Below are 23,152 nucleotides of genomic sequence, written 5' to 3'. Positions count from 1 at the left end.
TGAATGAAAGTGTCAGTTCTGTCCGTCTCATTGCGTATTTCTTTCAGTTATCTTCTGTATTATACTGTATCAGTTCTTTCTCTTTCTGGTCCTAAGTTTCGTTCAGCTATGTTCCTTGGCAGTGACACATGATGCGGAAGTTAGTTTCGTTCTTAGGTTTTGCACTGTAGCATATACGAGGGCAATCCCAAACGTAAGGTCTCCAATTTTTTTTAATAAGTATATAGACCTGGTTATTTCTACAACGGCTTACATCAGATTACAGCTTGAAAATTTAGCGATTTTTCGACAGAATCACCATTTCTCTCGATGCATTTTGTAGACGCTGTGGCAGGTTTTGTATGCCCATGTCACACCACATCACCGCCATGCTGTTCAGAAAGTTATGAACCTCTTCTTTCACCTCGTAGTCGGAGCTGAATCGCTTTCCGGCCAAATGTTCTTTTCATATGGTTCAAATGGCTCTAAGCACTATGGGACTTAACATCTGAGTCCCCTAGACTTCGAACTACTTAAACCTAACTAATATAAGGACATCACACACATCCATGCCCGTGGCAGGATTCGAACCTGCGACCGTAGCAGCAGTGCAGTTCCGGACTGAAGCGCCTAGAACCGCTCGGCCACAGCGGCCGGCTAAATGTTCTTTTAACCTAGGGAACAGATGATAGTCACTGGGCGCCAAGTCAGGACTATAGGGTGGGTGGGTGATTATGCTCCACTGAAACTGTTGCAGGACAGCAACAGTTTGCCGAGCGATGCATGGGCGAGCGCTGTCATGGAGAATGTGTACGCTCTTGTTCAACATTCCTCTATCCGGGTCTGAATTGCTCGTTTGAGTTTTTTCGGAGTCTCACAGTACCTGTTAGCGTTAATTGTGGTCCCAGCGATTCAGCTCCGACGACGAGGTGAAAGAAGAGGTTCATAACTTTCTGAACAGCATGGCGGCGAGCTGGTATGACCTGGGCATACAAAAACTGCCACAGCGTCTAGAAAAATGTATCGACAGAAATGGTGATGATGTCGAAAAATAGCTAAATGTTCAAGCTGTAAACTGATATAAACCATTGTAGAAATAAACGGGTCTATGTACTTATAAAAAAATAGGAGACCTTACTTTTGGGATTACCCTCGTAGAACACAATCTGAAAGAATGTAGTGTGCCCCAGAAACAAGTCTTATACTCTGAAAGAATATTGTGGAATGAAAGTGATGATTTGTTTATTGATTCTTATCAAACGTAACATTTTTTACCAACTCCTAATTCGTGGTATTTAAGTATTCTTTTATTGTATACTAAAGTATTATTAACGAGGGTCTCTGAAACTGCCTTTTCAAACATGTTGATTACAGGTATCTCTTCATTTTCTTGGGCTGTTTGTTTTAGTTTGATTCCCCGGTACAAGATTCTGTTTTCAGGTGTCTAATTTTTCTTAAAGGAAACAAAAGAAAAATTCGGACTAGGTATTAAAATCCATGGAGAAGAAATAAAAACTTTGAGGTTCGCCGATGACATTGTAATTCTGTCAGAGACAGCAAAGAACTTGGAACAGCAGTTGAACGGAATGGACAGTGTCTTGAAAGGAGGATATAAGATGAACATCAACAAAAGCAAAACGAGGATAATGGAATGTAGTCGAATTAAATTGGGTGATGCTGAGGGAATTGGATTAGGAAATGAGACACTTAAAGTAGTAAAGGAGTTTTGCTATTTGGGGAGCAAAATAACTGATGATGGTCGAAGTAGAGAAGATATAAAATGTAGACTGGCAATGGCAAGGAAAGCATTTCTGATTAAGAGAAATTTGTTAACGTCGAGTATAGATTTAAGTGTCAGGAAGTCGTTTCTGAAAGTATTTGTATGGAGTGTAGCCATGTATGGAAGTGAAACATGGACGATAAATACACTCCTGGAAATTGAAATAAGAACACCGTGAATTCATTGTCCCAGGAAGGGGAAACTTTATTGACACATTCCTGGGGTCAGATACATCACATGATCACACTGACAGAACCACAGGCACATAGACACAGGCAACAGAGCATGCACAATGTCGGCACTAGTACAGTGTATATCCACCTTTCGCAGCAATGCAGGCTGCTATTCTCCCATGGAGACGATCGTAGAGATGCTGGATGTAGTCCTGTGGAACGGCTTGCCATGCCATTTCCACCTGGCGCCTCAGTTGGACCAGCGTTCGTGCTGGACGTGCAGACCGCGTGAGACGACGCTTCATCCAGTCCCAAACATGCTCAATGGGGGACAGATCCGGAGATCTTGCTGGCCAGGGTAGTTGACTTACACCTTCTAGAGCACGTTGGGTGGCACGGGATACATGCGGACGTGCATTGTCCTGTTGGAACAGCAAGTTCCCTTGCCGGTCTAGGAATGGTAGAACGATGGGTTCGATGACGGTTTGGATGTACCGTGCACTATTCAGTGCCCCCTCGACGATCACCAGTGGTGTACGGCCAGTGTAGGAGATCGCTCCCCACACCATGATGCCGGGTGTTGGCCCTGTGTGCCTCGGTCGTATGCAGTCCTGATTGTGGCGCTCACCTGCACGGCGCCAAACACGCATACGACCATAATTGGCACCAAGGCAGAAGCGACTCTCATCGCTGAAGACGACACGTCTCCATTCGTCCCTCCATTCGCGCCTGTCGCGACACCACTGGAGGCGGGCTGCACGATGTTGGGGCGTGAGCGGAAGACGGCCTAACGGTGTGCGGGACCGTAGCCCAGCTTCATGGAGACGGTTGCGAATGGTCCTCGCCGATACCCCAGGAGCAACAGTGTCCCTAATTTGCTGGGAAGTGGCGGTGCGGTCCCCTACGGCACTGCGTAGGATCCTACGGTCTTGGCGTGCATCCGTGCGTCGCTGCGGTCCGGTCCCAGGTCGACGGGCACGTGCACCTTCCGCCGACCACTGGCGACAACATCGATGTACTGTGGAGACCTCACGCTCCACGTGTTGAGCAATTCGGCGGTACGTCCACCCGGCCTCCCGCATGCCCACTATACGCCCTCGCTCAAAGTCCGTCAACTGCACATACGGTTCACGTCCACGCTGTCGCGGCATGCTACCAGTGTTAAAGACTGCGATGGAGCTCCGTATGCCACAGCAAACTGGCTTACACTGACGGCGGCGGTGCACAAATGCTGCGCAGCTAGCGCCATTCGACGGCCAACATCGCGGTTCCTGGTGTGTCCGCTGTGCCGTGCGTGTGATCATTGCTTGTACAGCCCTCTCGCAGTGTCCGGAGCAAGTATGGTGGGTCTGACACACCGGTGTCAATGTGTTCTTTTTTCCATTTCCAGGAGTGCAGTTTGGACAAGAAGAGAATAGAAGCTTTCGAAATGTGGTGCTACAGAAGAATGCTGAAGATTAGATGGGTAGATCACATAACTAATGAGGAGGTATTTAATAGAATTAGGGAGAAGAGGAGTTTGTGGCACAACTTGACAAGAAGAAGTGAGCGGTTGGTAGGACATGTTCTAAGGCATCAAGGAATCACAAATTTAGCAATGGAGGGCAGGGTGGAGGGTAAAAATCGTAGAGGGAGACCAAGAGACGAATACACTAAGCAAATTCAGAAGGATGTAGGTTGCAGTAGTTACTGGGAGATGAAGAAGCTTGCACAGGATAGAGTAGCATGCAAAGCTGCATCAAACCAGTCTCAGGACTGAAGACCACAACAACAAATTTTTCTTAGTATATGTAAATTAAGTGTGGCTTCTGTTTCATGATCATAAATAGAGCTGTAGAGCTGTTAGTATAATAATTACTAAGTTTTCTTAAGTGCATAATGGAGAGAGACCCTTTGGTAGTCAGTTAGCATCTGCAACTTTTTAAACAGATTTTTACGAGTCTGAGTATTGTTTTTAGTTTTTATTATTATCATACTCTTTTTCTTACGATCGAATAATGTGGCCACATGTTTTACACTTCATCTTGAAAACATGAAATCATAGCTAAGGAATGAATACAAACAATATTTTTATATAAATACGAAGCAACTTCTGTGACACAGTGACGGCAGGATTCCAGGAGCAATACGTGCTGATGGAACTCTCTTCGCTAATACCTTTTAGTGCTCATTCCACTTCAACTTATAGTCAGCACTCGTACCTAAAAATGTTATGTTTCGTAATGTATGGAATTATCGTCTATATTTAATGGTATAGATTATTTTCCTCCATTAAACCGAAATTCATACTGCTTGTTTACTTTGTGTTTAGCGTTATTTTTTAGCTTACTGACTATTTGTAAACATTCCAGGCGGTTTCATTTGCTTTCCGTACTAGGACTTGTAGTGCTTTCTCTGTAATTATAAACTTTATGTTACCTGTAAAGATGTGCCTGGACAGATACAGGTATACATCGAAAAGAGCAGTGGCCGTAGGATCCTACTTTGAAGGCCTCTTGTGTTAACGGATTTTGGATCTGATAAATGTATTACTAAACATTTCGCTACATTAGAGGCCCGTAATATTTCTATCCTCCTTAACCTTCTTTTCAGATACGATGGGAACGATTTACTTGCAACTCCTCTTATTTCTAATTATTCTCAATTTTTTGGTCAACAGTGTCAAAGGCAGTGGATGGATCTAAAAATATATCTACCGGACAGTTAAAATTGTCTAGGACAGGAAGTACCATGTTTGCAGACTCCACGATGGTCGATTCTTTACTTCTCCTACTTAGAAAACCACACTGCGCTTCGTTGAAGAGGTTGTATCTGTTCAGGTAATTCATTAGGCCGTTTTTCACAACTCTTTCTGTAAACACAGCAGAGCGACAGGTCTGTAATTTTGTATCTCTTCTACATTACGTGTCCTTACTAGATCTGGGAAAGTAGGAGTTAGGATGAGTACTGAGTTGCTGTCATTCTGAGAGTTCTTTGACTGGCAATGAATTTCGAAATATCCCGATTGTTCTGTCTACAATTTCGATGTGTTCACTTAATTACGCCACGCTTAGTCTTCGGTCTTACAATGAACTTTTCGTTTGAGTGCTGCCTTCTCATCTACGTCGGCCACTGTGATATCGGCAGCCCTCTCCGCCACGTTGTAAAGAAGTATGAGCACAACGAGACGCACACAGAGGTCGAATTGTGAGGCACTTTCACCTACAACCTACTCTTCATACCCGTTGACAGTCAGCAACCAAGGTGAGGACCAGTTTCAGACTGTGATAATATAAATGTCTAAAACCATTGCAGATGATAGGAATTTTCGAGGAACTGTAGAAATTTTGAGATTTGCGCTCTTTAGCGTGTTCTAGCTCTTCCTAATTCCAGAAATTCTGTGCTGGTGTTGGAGGCAGCAAATCTAGCAGTAATTTTTAATGCACGGTGCAACCATAAATTTTAACCTCGCTACCCAGAAATCGGTAGTAAGAGATATCGGTAATACATGTAGTCACTTGTGACATAGAAAGTAAGCAAACTGGAATGACCAAGTCTTAGTTACTGAGTATGTAAGGTGTATAAAGTTAAATTTATTCAGTAGGCAGTGCTATCGAGGAATTAGGAAACCATGTGTGAAATGTCATTTCTCTGAAAATAGTTATTACAAAAGCTCATGGAATAATATTTATTATAAACAATGAAAAATAATATTCTACTTTTGTTTCTTGACAGCTTAACTATAGGAACGATGATGATGAGTCCCATACTCCTTTACAGAGCGTAGGGGAGCAACGCGCCGCTTTACTAGGCAAGGTCCTAGTGGAGGTGGTTTGCCATTGCCTTCCTCCGACCGTAATGGGGATGAATGATGATGATGAAGACGACACAACAACACCCAGTCATCTCGAGGCAGGAAAAATCCCTGACCTCGTCGGGAATCGAACCCGGAACCCCGTGCTCGGGAAGCGAGAACGCAACAGCGAGACCACGAGCTGCGGACTAACTATATGAATAACTGCTATGAATAAATACGGAGCATCGCTGTTTTAGTGTCTCCATTTGTAGCTTTCCATATTAAAAACGTACTTGGTACATCTCATCTAGTCGATGCAGTTTTCATAAATAGCTGCGTAGCAAAATAAGAACCACATACATGAAATAATTTAGGTACAAATTACAACTGATACAAGTAGATATTCTCCTGTGGTTAATATTCTACCCTCCGTGCTAAACAAGTTTAGTCGCTTCGATGTATCCCGTTACTGATGCAAGTATCTCCCTCTCTGTTCTCCTCCTTCGAGGAAAATTTAAAAATATTTTCAAATAATACCTTTTTCTTTCAAGTACAGATGCCTCCTCATTGCCTCCTTTTCAATATTTCTAGGTCTGTTTCTTCTACTAACACTCAGCGCCCTTATTTGGTAATCTCGTATTCACACCTGAACTATCAGACAGTGTTATATACCCTGCGAACCACTGCCTCTTGTCACTTTCTTATAAGAGTTTAATTTTTCTCAGCAACAACTGCAATGCACCAAATCCCTAAACGTTTCAATGTGCCTCAATTTTATCCTTTTCTTAATATTTTAAAAAACGCTTATGCGTTAATTTCGTGTACCAGCTGCTTCTTTTTCCCCATTTGCAGTCTGCCGTCCTTTTCTTCTGATTATTGCAACATTTTGTCTGCTTAAAGTAAAATAAATTAAAGTCGGTACGTTTTCGCCATTATGGGATTATTATCCTGTCGGGCGACCACTTTGTCTTCCTGTATTAGAAGACATGAGGGTATCACACAGTTTCATCGGCCGTTATTATCAGATATCCAACTCTAAGCAGTTAATTACATCTGCATCTACATGGAGACACAATTAAGTGCCTGGCAGAGGATTCATCGAACTACCTTCACAATAATTCTCTATTATTCCACTTTCGAACAGCGCGCGGAAAAAAACGAACATCTGTATCCTTCTGTGAGAGCTCTGATTCTCCTTATTTTATTACGATTTCTCCCTATGTACGTCGACGTCCACAAAACATTTTCGCATTCGGAGGAGAAAGTTTGTGACTGAAATTTCTTGTGAAGATCCCGCCACAACGATAAACGCCTTTATTTAATGATGTCCATCCCAAATCCTGTATGATGTCCGTTACACACGCTTCCCTGTTCCTCGAATATAAAACGTGCTGCTCTTCTTTGAATTTTCTCGATGTACTACGTTAATCCTATCTAGGACCCCACACGGCGCAGCAGTACTCCAAAATAGGACGGACAAGCGTACTGTAGGCAGTCTCTTTAGTAGATCTGTTGCATGTTCTAAGTGTTCTGCCAATAAATCGCAGTCTTTGGTTCGCCTTCCCCACAACCTGTTACATGTGTTCTTTCTAATTTAAATGGTTCGTAATTGTAATTCCTAGGTGTTTAGTTAAATATACGGCCTTTAGATTTGATCGATTTATCGTGTAACCTAAGTTTTAGCACTCATGTGGACGACCAAACACTTGTCATTATTTAGGGCCAATTGCCAATTTTCGCCCCATACAGATATATTTTCTAAATCATTTTGCAATTTGTTTCCATTTTCTGGTGATTTTCCTGGACAATAAACAACAGCATAATTTGCAAACAACCTAAGACGTCTGCTCAGATTGTCTCCTAAATCATTTTTATAGATAAGCAACAGCAGAGGGCCTTGGGGAACCTTGGGGAACGCCAGAAATCGCTTCTGTTTTGCTCGATGATTTCCGTCAATTACTACGAACTGTGACCTCTCTGATAACAAAATCACGAATCCAGTCAAACAACTGAGACAATATTCCCCAGGCAACTAGTATTATAACAGGCCGCTTTCGATCTACAGCGTCAAAAGGCCTTCTGGAAATCTAGAAGTACGGAAATCCCTTGTTAGTAGCACTCAGCACTTCGTGTAATACCCGGGGTATCTTCTCAGGTGTACTCGACATGCTGATTAGACCCGTTTCAGTGCCCCTATAGAGGAGAATTCGTAGATGACAGAGGGAATCGATCTACTTCTCGCGGCAACTAGACACAATTCTCACTCAACCACGGAGACAGACATTTTTGTTCATCCACGTATATAATCTGCAAACACCGGCACCTACATCAAAATAGTTTCATTTCAACTATTATGACTATCTCGATGAACTGACCTTGTGTATTTTATTACATACTTTTCGTGAAGTAACTGTGTGTGCTGTTTCCAAAAGTAGACGTAATTCATTGTGGGCGTGCTTACAGTGATGCTATACGTGCCAAAATATTTAATCTGACTTTTTCAGCGTCACCAGGAGTTCTGTTGTTAAAGGTCTGAAACAGATTCACCGCTGTGTTCTCCAGTACCGTTCTCTCCCATGTTCTCCGTTGCTGGGCGATGATGTAATTTGAGCGCTCAATTGGCTGGAAGTGTGGGCTTGTTGCACTCATCACCTACGCTGTTATAGCCGTGACAGAGCTTTCTGTGGAGTCTCTTTTTTTTGTCCCATCTCGCTAAAACACACTGCAACCCTAACTGCATCTTCCAAACAGTGTCTTTCTTCAACAAGTACAATTCATGCTAATTAAGGAGCGTCTTATCCAGACATTCTCTCATTCTTTCATTTACTTTTAACATAAACGCAATCTCCACATGCTGCAACTTTGCGACATAGGAAACAATTCGTTTTACTTGAGTTGCAACTTTTGACGTGCAAGGTCTTATGTCGACGTATGTATCAGAGATTTTTACTGAGGTTTTGCAATTGTCACTGGTAGAAGCTACAAGTGTGTGCGAAACCGTTTCTAGATGGTCGCTTACATCATTTCTTGTTTGTGGAGGTGAGATTTCAATAAAACAATACGATAAAATTGCTTTAATGGGCCCTAATCTTATGCCAGAAGCATTCGATCAATTCTACAATTGATCAGAGCGCCGTAGACAAAGGGACTCGTGTTCATGCAGCGTTCCTCGACTTTCGGAAGCCATTCCACACAGTTCCGCACTGTTGTTTACTGAAAAAAATACGAGTTAACCGACTATCGGATCGGATTATGGCTAGAATCAAGATTTTCTAGAAGACAGAACTCAACTTGTTGTTCTTCATGGGAAAAACTCGACAGATTTGATATCCTGAGTAGACCAACCCAAAGAGTGTATGACACTGTTAGTTGACACAGAACACAAATAAATGAAACGTAATGAACGTAAATAAGCCAAGAAGCTAATTAAAGTTCGATTATACTGTTGGCGATAACCCACTAGAAACGGTAACAACCGTAAGATACCTAATGGTAGCCATCCGGATCGATCTTATGTGAAATTACTACATAAAATTAATTGTGGAAAAACCAGGAGATAGACTGAAATTATTTGGAAGAATATTAAGGAAATGTAATTTACCCACGGATGAGGTTGCTTACAAAACATTCGTAAGACCGATTTTGAGTATCGTTCATTAGTCTGGGACCCTTGTCAGGGTGGGTTAATACACTGACGGAAAAACGCCAAAACAGTAATTAATGTAGAGTAATGAAATTTTAGGGATACATTTGTCTAGGTAACATATTTGATTAACACTGCAAGATCACAGGTTAATGCATGTGCAAAAGTGAAAAGCCGGTACAGTAATAACCGGTGTAACCTTCAAAATGTTTAATGTAGTCATGCAAACGTGTGTGCATTGTGTTGTACGGGTGTCAGATAGGCCTATCATTTTGAGGAATAGAGTTCCATGCGTGTTGCACTTGGTCGGTCAATACGGGGATGGTTAACGCTGTTTGTGGGTGATGGAGTTGTTGTCCGATTATGTCCCATATGTACTCGATTGAAAACAGATTTGGTGATCGAGCACGCCAAGGCAACATGTCGACACTCTCTAGAAAATTTTCGGTTACAACAGCGGTATCCGGCCGAGCGTTATCCCGTTGGAAAACACACTCTGAAACGATGTTCATGAATAGCAGCACAACAGGCAGAATCACCAAACTGGCGTACAAATTTGCAGTCAGGGTGCGTGTGATAACCATGTGAGTGCTTCTGCTTTCATATGAAATCGCACCTCAGACCATAATTCCAGGTGTAGGTCCAGTGTTTCTAGCACGCAGACAGGTTTGTTGCAGACCGTGAACCGCCCTCCACATAGCCAACACAGAAGGCGATCACTGGCAACAAGGCAGAACCAGCTTTCATCAGAAAACACAATAGATCTCCATCCTGCCCTCCAGAGAGCTCTCGCTTGACACCACTGAAGTTGCAAATGGTGGTGATTTTGGGTCAGTGAAATGCTCGCTACAGGGCAAGTAGCTCGGAGCTGTTCTTGAAGTAACCGATTTGTAAAAGTTCATTGTGTCGATGCTACTCAGTTTGCAGCTCAAGAAGGAGTACCGTGCACCAGAGCCATACTCGATGGTCTTCCCTCTCGGTAGTGCCACGTGGCTGTACGGGACTCGTGGTCACAACTGCGAGCAATCCTGTACAGTGACTACATTCCTGCCAAATAATTCTGTACTTTCGCAGAAGGAACATCCAACTTCTCGCAGCCCTGTTGTACGCCCCCGAACTGGAAGGTCGATGATGCTGCCACGTGACATTCACCTTAAAGAACTATTGCGTTATCCCGTTCTGTACAGCGACGCGACAGCTCTGACCGTAGTCAGTGCTTGTCGCGACCTGAGGAGGAAACTAGGTTGATTCGTGTTTAATGAAGAACGGCTCGCGGTGCCGGAGACCTCGTGTCACGATCCCAGAAAAGGCTGCACGCTCAAGAGCTACTGCAGTCGTAGTGCATCAAGATCGGTGTTAGGAACAGTTAGTGACCTGCTGCCCGTACAGGTGTAAAAGGAGGTAGTTGGAGTGCGTGGGGCATACACGCCTGGAAAAAAGTAAAGCATCCTGAAAAGGAGGTGGAAAACAATGAAAAGTTCCAGATTGAGGGGGTGAAATCTGGTTTCGCAGGATAGAGCGGATCTGGTTATGGTTGTGGAGGGGGCCGTAATGAGTTATTGTCAGTTGCACAAAACACACAAACCTTTATTTTCCTAAGAACCACTTAATTACACATTGCCTTAAAAGGATCAAAATAAAACAATAAGGCTGAAAGCATAGTTAAGAAAACTTGAGAAACCTCCTGCGCTGAAGGCCCAAAACCACACCAAAAACAAGAACGGCTGAAGGCCTGAACTCAAGTTATAAGAAATTGCTTTAAAGAATACACGCAGCTAAAGGCCTTACTTTAAAAAATATTTCACGTAAATACTCGACTGAAGGCCACAAACAAGCCATTGAACAACTCAGGGCTTAGGGCCTGGATAACAAGAATTTTAGATAGGGCAATTTTAAAAAAAAATTCGTTTTGAACAAATGAATCTTCAAACTTTAATTTACGATGGCTGAAGGCCTTATCTAAAAAATATTTTACGAGAAAGCACGGTTGGAGGCCACACACTAGACATTGAACAACTCAGGGATTAAGGCCTGGATAACAAGAATTTCAGGTAGAACAAACCTCCAAAATTTAGTTTTTAAACAAATCCGTCTTCAAATTTTAATTTTAAGTCGGCTGAAGGCCTTATTTTAAAATTAAAACAACTTAAATTAATAGACAGCTGAAGGCCTCGCACAGTACTTCAGACTAAAATGAAAATCATAATCTAAAACCAACAGAATAGTGACGCTCAGAAGTGTTCGAAGGGTCCGCCTGAGGAGGTAGCTCTAACATAAGGTGAGGTGAGGCAGGCAGCCAAGAGTAAAGTTAAATAATCGGATGGCAGCCCAACCCAAGGTTGGCTGAAGGACCGACCAACGACCTAATCAATTCCCTTCCGCCCGACCAACGGCACGACCACCAAAAGTATCAGCCGAGGACGAAGATACCAGCAGCACTACGTCTTCAAAACTAGCGTCTAAAAACAGCCAAGGCACAATAACCACTCTAAGAACAAAATATGAACAAACAACTAAAAGGTTGTCAAACTACACGTCATGCTGGACAGCATCAACACAGCAAGGAAAAACACACTGCCAGAAAACTACGCTAATGACCAGGGCATGTAACTGCGGCGTTAACGTCCACAAGGCAGAAAATACCGCTGGTGCACTTCACTGATAAGTAACAACCAATTGAATAGTTAAAGATCATACAGAAAGACGGCTGCAAAATTTCGCCAACTCCAACACACCATACGTTGCTGCTAGCTGGAACGGCCCAGAAAGCAACAACCGGTAATGAATGAAGTGATGTCACAGCAGTTGATCACTCAACTTCAGTGTTCAGGTTCGGTGGCCAACAAACTTTGTAGCTCTCGCAGCTAGCGCCTCACAATCCGACTGCTCGTGGACGCCACCAGCTGTCCCAGCCTGACTGCGCACCGTGGAGACTTCCTCGCTGCTCTGTCCCAACCGAGTGCCTGCCTGCCACGCGCACCACCACACAGAAATATAGCGGTCACACCAAAGATGGTACAGCAATATTAGTATCGATAAGCGCTGCTGCTGCCACTGACAGAGACAACTCAGCAACTCGTTATGGTAGTAACTCAGGGAGAAATAAGATGCCACTCGATTGTGACAAAATGCCAAAGAACAAACGGCATCAACATGAGCCGGCCATGGTTCAGGGGAATGTGACATTATTGCGGTGTTTACAATGTTGTTGTGGTCTTCAGTCCTGAGACTGGTTTGGTGCAGCTCTCCATGCTACTCTATCCTGTGCAAGCTTCTTCACCTCCCAGTACCTACTGCAACCTACATCCTTCTGAATCTGCTTAGTGCATTCATCTCTTGGTCTCCCTCTACGATTTTTACCCTCTACGCTGCCCTCCAATACTAAATTGGTGATCCCTTGATGCCTCAGAACATGTCCTACCAACCGATCCCTTCTTCTAGTCAAGTTGTACCACAAATTTCTCCTCTCCCCAATTCTATTCAATACCTCCTCATTAGTTATGTGATCTACCCATCTAATCTTCAGCTTTCTTCTGTAGCACCACGTTTCGAAAGCTTCTATTCTCCTCTTGTCCAAACTATTTATCGTCCAAGTTTCACTTCCATTCTTTGCTACATTCCATACAAATACTTTGAGAAACGACTTCCTGACATTTAAGTCTATATTCGATGTTAACAAATTTCTCTTCTTCAGAAACGCTTTCCTTGCCATTGCCAGTGTACATTTGATATCCTCTCTACTTCGACCATCATCAGTTATTTTGCTCCCCAGATAGCAAAACTCCTTTACTACTTTAAGTGTCTCATTTCCTAATCTAATTCCCTCAGCATCACCCGACTTAATTCGACTACATTCCATTATCCTCGTTTTGCTTTTGTTGATGTTCATCTTATATCCTCCTTTCAAGACACTGTCCATTCCGTTCAACTGCTCTTCCAAGTCCTTTGCTTTCTCTGACAGAATTACAATCTCATCGGTGAACCTCCAAGTTTTTATTTCTTCTCCATGGATTTTAATACCTACTCCGAATTTTTCTTTTGTTTCCTTTACTGCTTGCTCAATATACAGATTGAATAACATCGGGGATAGGTTACAACCCTGTCTCACTCCCTTCCCAACCACAGCTTCCCTTTCATGCCCCTCGACTCTTATAACTGCCATCTGGTTTCTGTACAAATCGTAAATAGCCTTTCGCTCCCTGTATTTTACCCCTGCCACCTTCAGAATTTGAAAGAGAGTATTCCAATCAACATTGTCAAAAGCTTTCTTTAAGTCTACAAACGCTAGAAACGTAGGTTTGCCTTTCCTTAATCTTTCTTCTAAGATAAGTCGTAGGGTCAGTATTGCCTCACGTGTTCCAACATTTCTACGGAATCCAAACTGTTCTTCCCAGAGGTCGGCTTCTACCAGTTTTTCCATTCGTCTGCAAAGAATTCGCGTTAGTATTTTGCAACTGTGACTTATTTAACTGATAGTTCGGCAATTTTCACATCTGTCAACACCTGCTTTCTTTGGGATTGGAATTATTACATTCTTCTTGAAGTCTGAGGGTATTTCGCCTGTTTCATACATCTTGCTCACCAGATGGTAGAGTTTTGTCAGGACTGGCTCTCCCACGGCCGTCAGTAGTTCCAATGGAATATTGTCTACTCCGGGGGCCTTGTTTCGACTCAGGTCTTTCAGTGCTCTGTCAAACTCTTCACGCAGTATCATATCTCCCATTTCATCTTCATCTACCTCCTCTTCCATTTCCATAATATTGTCCTCAAGAACATCGCCCCTGTATAGACCCCCTATATACTCCTTCCAACTTTCTGCTTTCTCTTCTTTGCTTAGAGCTGGGTTTCCATCTGAGCTCTTGATATTCATACAAGTGGCTCTCTTTTCTCCAAAGGTCTCTTTAATTTTCCTGTAGGCTGTATCTGTCTTACCCCTCGTGAGATGAGTCTCTACATCCTTACATTTGTCCTCTATCCATCCATGCTTAGCCATTTTGCACTTCCTGTCGATCTCATTTTTGAGACGTTTGTATTCCTTTTTGCCCGCTTCACTTACTGCATTTTTGTATTTTCTTCTTTCATCAGTTAAATTCAATATTTCTTCTGTTACCCAAGGATTTCTACTAGCACTCATCTTTTTACCTATTTGATCCTCTGCTGCCTTCACTATTTCATCCCTCAAAGCTACCCATTCTTCTTCTACTGTATTTCTTTCCCCCATTCCTGTCAATTGTTTCCTTATGCTCTCCCTGAAACTCTGTACAACCTCTGGTTTAGTCAGATTATCGAGGTCCCATCTCCTTAAATTTCCACCTTTTTGCAGTTTCTTCAGTTTTAATCTACAGTTCATAACCAATAGATTGTGGTCAGAGTCCACATCTGCCCCTGGAAATGTCTTACAATTTAAAACCTGGTTCCTAAATCACTGTCTTATCATTATATAATCTACTGATACCTTTTAGTATCTCTAACGGTTTACAATATAGAGTCAAATTTTCGACGAACTTGCCAGCATAAGGCCACCTACCAGTATGACGTTCCACACTTCCGAACCTGTATGCGTGAAGTGATTCGGCTGTGAAGATTGTATCCTCTCCTTAAGAAAGCTAGCTCACAACCGTTGTAACTGGTGCTTGACATTCTGGATACTGGCACTGGGACCAAGCTGACACCAGAGCTCGTCCACACTTGCTCTATCAGGGATCTTGATGGCCACGGGAGTACCTCAACATCAAGCATGCAGTTCACAGAGAGACGTGCCATGTGCAGACGAACAGTGTCCTGTTGAAAGCTGCCGTCAATATACAGTCCCATGAGAGCACGAAAGACGCCCATGACACACCGTTGTACCATCAGAGTGCCCTGGATCGTTACCAACAGTGACCTGAAGTCATAGCTGATGGCTCCTCCCACGATATCGCCAGGACTATCACCGCTGTGCCTCTCTAAAACATCAAAAGAACGGGAATTCTCCCCTTGCACGGAACCACGATTTTTCACTGTAAATGCAGTGCCTTTCATCTGCAGCACGGAACACTTAGCTATTTGTGTTGTGTTGTTAACGGTAGCCTACGCATTGGACGATAACTGCCTACTCTGGCTGCTCCTCGTCGTCCACCGAGTGGTGCGAGATGACACAGGATGTTGCAGGGAGGCCATTACTCGTTCTCGAATGGCGGGGGCAGATTTGAAGGGATTTCTATGTGCTTGATGCACAATACGGCGTTCCTCGCTTGTGATGGTTAGACGTGGCCCACCAGAACCTTGACGACGAGTATGCCTGCCCTCCCAAAATTCTGGACGTTGCATGTTTCGGGCAGGTGTCCAAACGGAAACTCACAATGAGGCCTGTTGTTAACTTTCTGTCGACATTGTATTACACGAGTACGCGGCATCTCCGTGTTTTTCACAGTGATCACTAAACATCTGACGCTGTTCAAGCCTCTTGTATACCATACAGGGCCTAGTTACAGCACTAAGCATGAACAACACTAATGTCGTTCCATAAAATTTCGGGCGTGCAGCCGCATAAATTTCACGTCCTCTTCTAATATTTCGGCTGTATATCATCCAGCCATTTTCAGAGTCAACCGAGGTGACTGACGCTCCAGCTGTTGCTCCGTCCGTTTAAACCCGCGGACCGCGCTACTGCGCATGCGGCTACGGATACACAAGTCGCCAGAGACGTTGATCGGCGGCAAAGAGGTATAACATAAGCATGAAATTAGATCTATGGCTGCACGGTCGATCCACACGGTGATATCGACGTATCACTGCGAGCTGCACCGTCGCGACGTCTTTTTGAGTTTATCACAGAAAGTGCCAGATTCCATGATTTGTCCAAGCTGAAGCCACCATCTCTGCAAATGAAATTCGTCATCTTTCACTACTGAGTCCCAGGAAGATGAAGTCGAGAGTAAAATTTCGACATTACCGTACTCGGTAGAGTGGCCAGTGTATCCGTGGCCGGGTTTAAAAGGACGGAGCAAGTGCTGGAGCGTCAGTCACCTCGGCTCACTCTGAAGATATCTGGACGGTATGCAGCCGAAATATTAGAAGAAGGAGTGAAATTTTATGCAACAGTCATTGCGCCGCGAAAATATTAAGATGGACAACGCTAATGCATTCTGGCGGCTGTTCTACCAGTCACAGAATATCACAACTCTAATCATTTACGTACCTGTCGGAGTGTGTGTGTACAAAGTTACACTGATATCCAACCATGTCTTGTGGTTGCTTCATTCTTTTTGCCAGGGGTGGTACATAGAACAGTGCAGCAGCCGAACACTCAGTTCAAGTGCCCAGCCCAACAGTGTGGCACTGTGGATCAGAAGGCTGCAGAATCGCACATGCCGCCTACTTTTACGTATTTCCCTAGCAGCAAACATGCTACATGCCCGTTCCTTTGAAAATGTCCTAGCCTCGAACAAGGGCATGCAACTAAATGTTGACAACTGAAAGACTACATTGATGGCAAGTCACAACTTCTGCTGCTTACTGAAGATGGACGAGCACATAAAGCGTGTTCACAAACAACTGAATTAGAGATACTACTATCTTAGAGAGAGAGCCTTCCAGTAACCACTGTGAATGGATTAGTTCGATGTGTCATGTGACTGGTTTCGATGCGACCCGCCACGAATTCTTCTCTTACGCCAAACCCGAGATTAGCACTTGCAACCTAGTACCCTCTAGTATGATGGTTCCCAACTGGGGGTAAAAACTAAACGACTCGTTTTGTTTCAGCCACGAAACTAAATTATTTTCAAAAGATCGTTAGTATTATGGCAATTTTGTAAGACTGTAATATTATTTCTCAATTAGTAGCATGAATGCAGAGGATATTACAGGTTCCTCACATAGTCCACTCACTACACGCGCATGTTGTGCTTTTCTTGTGCATCACTGATGATAAAAGTGAGACATGTACGTAAGAAATGCTAAACATCTCAAGAAAAGTTTTCTCTAAGTTGTAGGTAGTACCTGCAGTACTCCAGAAATTGCCTCATTACTCGCTTCGAAACAGATAAATGAATTAATTGACAACACGGCGCAGCAGTAACTACGTACCAGCTACTATAGTTCTGTAGACATTATTATTATTTTTATTATTATTATAATTGTTATTATTATTACTATGAATATTAGTGACTGTGCTCAGACACAAAGCATTAACAGCTTGAAGCCTTCCAATTTCTGCCAGTTCAGAAGTAAGGAGTGCACCAGTCACATGATTTACGAACAGCAACATTTTAACTTGGTAGATTTTAAATGGGGTTGCAGTCTGTAAGTCAAACAAGTGCAGCAATGGAGAGGAGTAAGGCAGGCGAAGTATGTTTTGTAACAAGTGTCTGGCCTCTCAGTGGATAGTTAGTTCGCTAATCTGAGAAGGAGTTGTGGGTACCACCTGCAATGCGCCACGAATCTCTTCCTCATTCAAACACACACACAAACTAAATATCATTCATCTTTCATCATTTTAAAAATAAAAGTGTTCCAAGAAAAGTCTTTCATTCTACAGTTTAGTTAGGTGCTAAGGTTGGCAATAATATGGGGGATTTGGGGATTCAAAATGGCTCTGAGCACCATGGGACTTAACTTCTGAGGTCATCAGTCCCCTAGAACTTAGAACTACTTAAACCTAACTAACCTAAGGACAAGACAGACATCGATGCCCGAGGCAGGATTCGAACCTGCGACCGCAGCGGTCGCGCGGTTCCAGACTGTAGCGCCTAGAACCGCTCGGCCACCCAGGCCGGCCGGATTTTTTTTTTTTTTTGGGGGGGGGGGCGGCAGCAGATGGCAGGTGGAGGGCGTGGGTAGTAACTAATACTGTATTTGATTACACTCAGGGGTAATTGTCTAAGAAAGGTCGGGAACCACTGCTTTAGTACCATGGAAGTGTTCCCTGTTGTCTCAACAGAAGTCATTTCATCCTGTCCATTTCTCTTGTCAGTATTTTCGATACATCTATATCACCACATCTAATCGTGGCTAGATCATCAGTGACTGCGCCTAGGATACCTCCTCTCACTGGACGTACAAATACTGGGCTTTTGATGTACCAATGTGGCAATGGCGCTCCGTGCGTACCGCCGCTAGATTTGACTGACGGTGCCAAATACGTCTTAATGGCAGAGGTCTCCTTCGACTATCGGCGATTATTGAAGCGGATAGATGGACTGCAGTGCAGAAAATCACTCACGTTAACCGAGGTCCCATCCTGCTGCCCTACACAGATAAGCGCTTAAATTTGGTATAAGTTTGCATAAAGCTAGAATATGTAAAGGATACTGACTAGAAGTATGTGACCTATGATCCATTTGTCCTGAAATATCAAAACTATTTCGTCATTCACAGCGAAACTAACATAAGTTGCCCCCTCTAGCCACATCCAACTCGTGATCATTCCGCAGGATGTAAGATGCAGGAAATAATACGCTTCTCAAGTTGTTTTGAAGCGTGGACTCTTGATATTTTGAGAGTAAACATCTCCGACTGAGAGTGTTTATAAATTCATTATACAAAAGTAACCTTTAATTGTGAAATGTGTAAAATGTCTGATACAGCACTGAATACAGTATATCTCCAAGTTTTATTTCGGCCTAACACTATTAGTTCCCGACGTTCTCGCTAGGCGGCATGCGCGTATGAGTTATTTGAACAGTCATCATGGAGTCGTATAGGTGTAGAGGGTGCGCGGTGTTGTTTATGGTTTCATGAATCTATATCTGCTAAAATAGTTCAGAGACAATTCAACACTAAATAAGCAGAAGCCGGGATGTCAAATACAAACTGTTATAAATTGGTACAATCGTTTCACGGAAACTGGCTGTGTACCACATAGGACGCCGGGTCATGGTCGACTAGCAGTCTCTGACGCAGCAATTGAACAAGTTTAGCGGTCTTACACTCGTAGTCCGGGCAAATCAATGAGATATGCCAGCTTAGAATTGAATTTCTTTAGTGTTACAGCGTGAAAGGTATTACGGAAACGCATGTCATTCAAATGCTACAAATTGGAACTGGTACAAGCCTTAAAAGAAAGTGACAAAGAAAACGGAGCTGAGTTTTGTGTAGAAATGTTTAACGAAATGCAGACAGAAGATGATTTTTAAATAAAATTGTGTTCACTGATGAATCCACCTTCCACATAAAGTGAATAGGCATAGTGTTTGGATATGGGTTGAGCAGAAAGCATGTTACTTAATTGAACATGTACGGGACTCGCCTAAGGTAAATGCTTTTTGCGTTGTAAGCTGATTTACGGTCCTTTATTTTCCGTCGAGTGAACCGTAACTGGGATATCTTACCTGGACGTGCTTGAATAGTATCTACTGCCTCAATTATAGCATTATATGGGCAGAGAACTTATTTTCGAGTAAGATGGCGCACCGCCATATTATCGCCGGCCGTGAAATTGTGGCGTATTTCTATCTCTGTAGGAATGCGCCGGCTTGGACTCGAGGTGATGGAACAATATCCTAACCATCACGATCACCTAATTCAACTCGAATGGACTTCTTTGTACGGGGTTACATTAAAGACACAGTGTTTCTTCCTCCGCTTCCGAGAAACATCTACGAGCTGCGACAACTGATAACACTAGCAGTTGCCACCATACGTCAGTGGTTGCTTCAAAAGATTTAGCAAGAAATTATTACAGATGGGACATTTGTCGTGTTACAAAAAGTAGCCATATTGGAAATTTGTAAACAAAACAGAGATATATTGCATTCAGTGTTGTATCAAATATTTCTGTAAGTTATTTAAGTTTTTCACAATTAAAGGTTACTTTTGTACAACTAACACTGTATTTTCGTTACCCTCCCGCACTAACTAAACAAGCCAGATCCTCACTGATAATCTCTGAATCTTTTCTATTCCACTTAATCCAACTTGGTAAGAGTCGAACAACACCCAAGAATAGGCCGGTCGAATATTTTGTAACATACAGCTTTCATCCGTGAATTACACTTCCCTTGGATTTTCCCGATATAACTGAGATTTACAATCGTTGCGTCGGCAGTTATGTGGTCGTGCTAATCTTTGCACGAAAAGTTGGCCATTTTAAGGTCTTACTTGTATTGGTACCAGCTTTCAATTTCGATACGATATGGCTGTATAAATGATGTACGAGCAGTCTAAGGGAGCTGCGAACACAAACCGCCATAAAAGGGTGGAGGGTAGACAGACCCCAACATTAATGTCCACTAATTTGTGTACGGATACTATTGTCCACTAATTTGTGTACGGATACTTTTGATCGGTATAACTATCAGTTTAATAAGTCACGGCTGCAAAATACTAATGCGAATTCTTTACAGACGAATGGAAAAGCTAGTAGAAACTGACTAGTAGATCAGTTTGGATTCCGTAGAAATATTGGAACACGTGAGGCAATACTGACCCTATGACTTTCAGCCATCTCCACAGGCAAAACTCAGGTAAGGTCTGGGGACACTGGTAGCAAAGGAACATGACCATTTATGCAGATCCATTTGTTGGGAAATGTTGGGTATAACGATAAGAAAAGGCAAACCTACGTTTCTAGCATTTGTAGACTTAGAGAAAGCTTTTGACAACGTTGACTGGCATACTCTCTTTCAAATTCTGAAGGTGGCAGGGGTAAAATTCAGGGAGCGAAAGGCTGTTTACAATTTGTACAGAAACCAGATGGCAGTTATAAGAGTCGAGGGACACGAAAGGGAAGCAGTGGTTGGGAAGGGAGTGAGACAGGGTTGTAGCCTCTCCCAGTTGTTATTCAATCCGTATATTGAGCAAGCAGTGAAGGAAACAAAAGAAAAATTCGGAGTAGGTATTAAAATCCATGGAGAAGAAATAAAAACTTTGAGGTTCGCCGATGACATTGTAATTCTGTCAGAGACAGCAAAGGACTTGGAAGAGCAGTTGAACGGAGTTGATAGTGTCATGAAAGGAGGATATAAGGTGAACATCAACAAAAGCAAAACGAGGATAATGGAATGTAGTCGAATTCAGTCGGGTGATGCTGAGGGAATTAGATTAGGAAATGAGACACTTAAAGTAGTAAAGGAGTTTTGCTACTTGGGGAGTAAAATAACTGATGATGGTCGAAGTAGAGAGGATATAAAATGTAGACTGGCAATGGCAAGGAAAGCGTTTCTGAAGAAGAGAAATTTGTTAACATCGCGTATAGATTTAAGCGTCAGGAAGTCGTTTCTGAAAGTATTTGTATGGAGTGTAGCCATGTATGGAAGTGAAACATGGACGATAAATAGGAGACAAGAAGAGAATAGAAGCTTTCGAAATGTGGTGCTACAGAATAATGCTGAAGATTAGATGGGTAGATCACATAACTAATGAGGAAGTATTGAATAGGATTGGGGAGAAGAGAAGTTTGTGGCACAACTTGACCAGAAGAAGGGATCGGTTGGTAGGACATGTTCTGAGGCATCAAGGGATCACCAATTTAGTATTGGAGGGCAGCGTGGAGGGTAAAAATCATAGAGGGAGACCAAGAGATGAATACACTAAGCAGATTCAGAAGGATGTAGGCTGCAGTAGGTACTGGGAGATGAAGCAGCTTGCACAGGATAGAGTAGCATGGAGAGCTGCATCAAACCAGTCTCAGGACTGAAGACCACAACAACAACAACTTTTGATCGGTATAGTAAATATTTTAGGAGCTGGCAGCATAGACTAGCTCGAGTAAAACGTTCCACATAAAACGTGTCCAATTTTATTAATTACAGAGATACGTCTGATTGCAGAGAGAAATTTTCACTTCGCGTGGTGGTACTCTAGTTGCTGTGGGTTTATTTACCGACTGTCATTTCTGTTTCGTAGTCCATGTTGTGAAGCTGTGCTTGAGATTAAATAACTGAAATTTTCAAGTGTGAGTTGTTGACCTGTTCTAGTGTATCGTTTACCTATTGTACTGTATCATTTAAGCATGCCGCGTATTTATAAATTCTGAGTGTGTCGGTGTAGTACTTGTGCACGAGTTCCGTTATGGTAACGCTGATGCTGCCTGTACAAAATGCGTTAGACGATTTCCCAACCACAGAGTACCAGATCCAAGAGTATTACTTGTGTATTCCCTAAACTGCGTGAGAGTGGTGCAGTGCGTAGGGTCATCCGTCACGTGACGTGCAAATGGACAGAGTGTGGTTTGAGTGAAAGACATTATTTAGTTGGTACAACTTAGCCCTTTAATAAGCACGCGCAGAATTTCTACACATATCGGTGTTCCACTTACAAGAATACGGCAGATCTTCCGTATGCAGGGCCTCTATCCTTATCACTTACAGGACATTCAGCACTTTCGAGAAGGAGATGATGGAAGACGATTGGAATTGTGTCGTCGACTGATTGCAGATCACCGAGTGATCCCATTTGCTGATGCAGCCACTTTCACTCGTGGCGATATCAGTAACACTCGTAACTCACATCGGTGGTCCGGTGAAAATGCGCGTGCCTTTGCGGAGACACATTTTCACGAACACTTCCTCTTAAATGTGTGGTGTGTAATCTATATTACTAAAGGGCTAACCTAGTTCATGGCGCACACCAGTTACAGGTCGTCGATCTAACGGCTTCCAGGGGTAACAAGAAGTGGATTTTCAATTTAATTATTGACGAAATGTAAAATACTCCCATAATCCGCTCATTAGGAGATATAATCTTACGTTAATGGTGTAAGACAGTAGCACAAATATTACAGTTATAAACGGTGTACATGTCTCGAGACAAGCGTAACTCAGCGCGCGCAAATCAGCCAAACTGTACTACACAGTATCTGAGAATGAGAGAACTTAGCT

At 43.0% G+C, this 23,152-nt stretch overlaps 1 non-coding gene across 1 annotated transcript; it reads right to left on the bottom strand.

Annotated features, from left to right (window-relative positions):
* Window positions 1–18,022: 18,022 nt before the first annotated feature.
* On the bottom strand, window positions 18,023–18,106 carry Trnas-gga. Its single transcript is given in 2 exon segments — window positions 18,023–18,057; window positions 18,067–18,106. It is a non-coding gene; the product is annotated as a tRNA-Ser (tRNA).
* Window positions 18,107–23,152: the final 5,046 nt, after the last annotated feature.

Source organism: Schistocerca piceifrons, chromosome 5, assembly GCF_021461385.2.
Source record: "Schistocerca piceifrons isolate TAMUIC-IGC-003096 chromosome 5, iqSchPice1.1, whole genome shotgun sequence".
Classification (NCBI taxonomy): Eukaryota; Metazoa; Arthropoda; class Insecta; order Orthoptera; family Acrididae; genus Schistocerca; species Schistocerca piceifrons.
The sequence above is the reverse complement of the archived record's forward strand: the minus strand, read 5'-3'. Positions and strand labels throughout refer to the sequence as shown.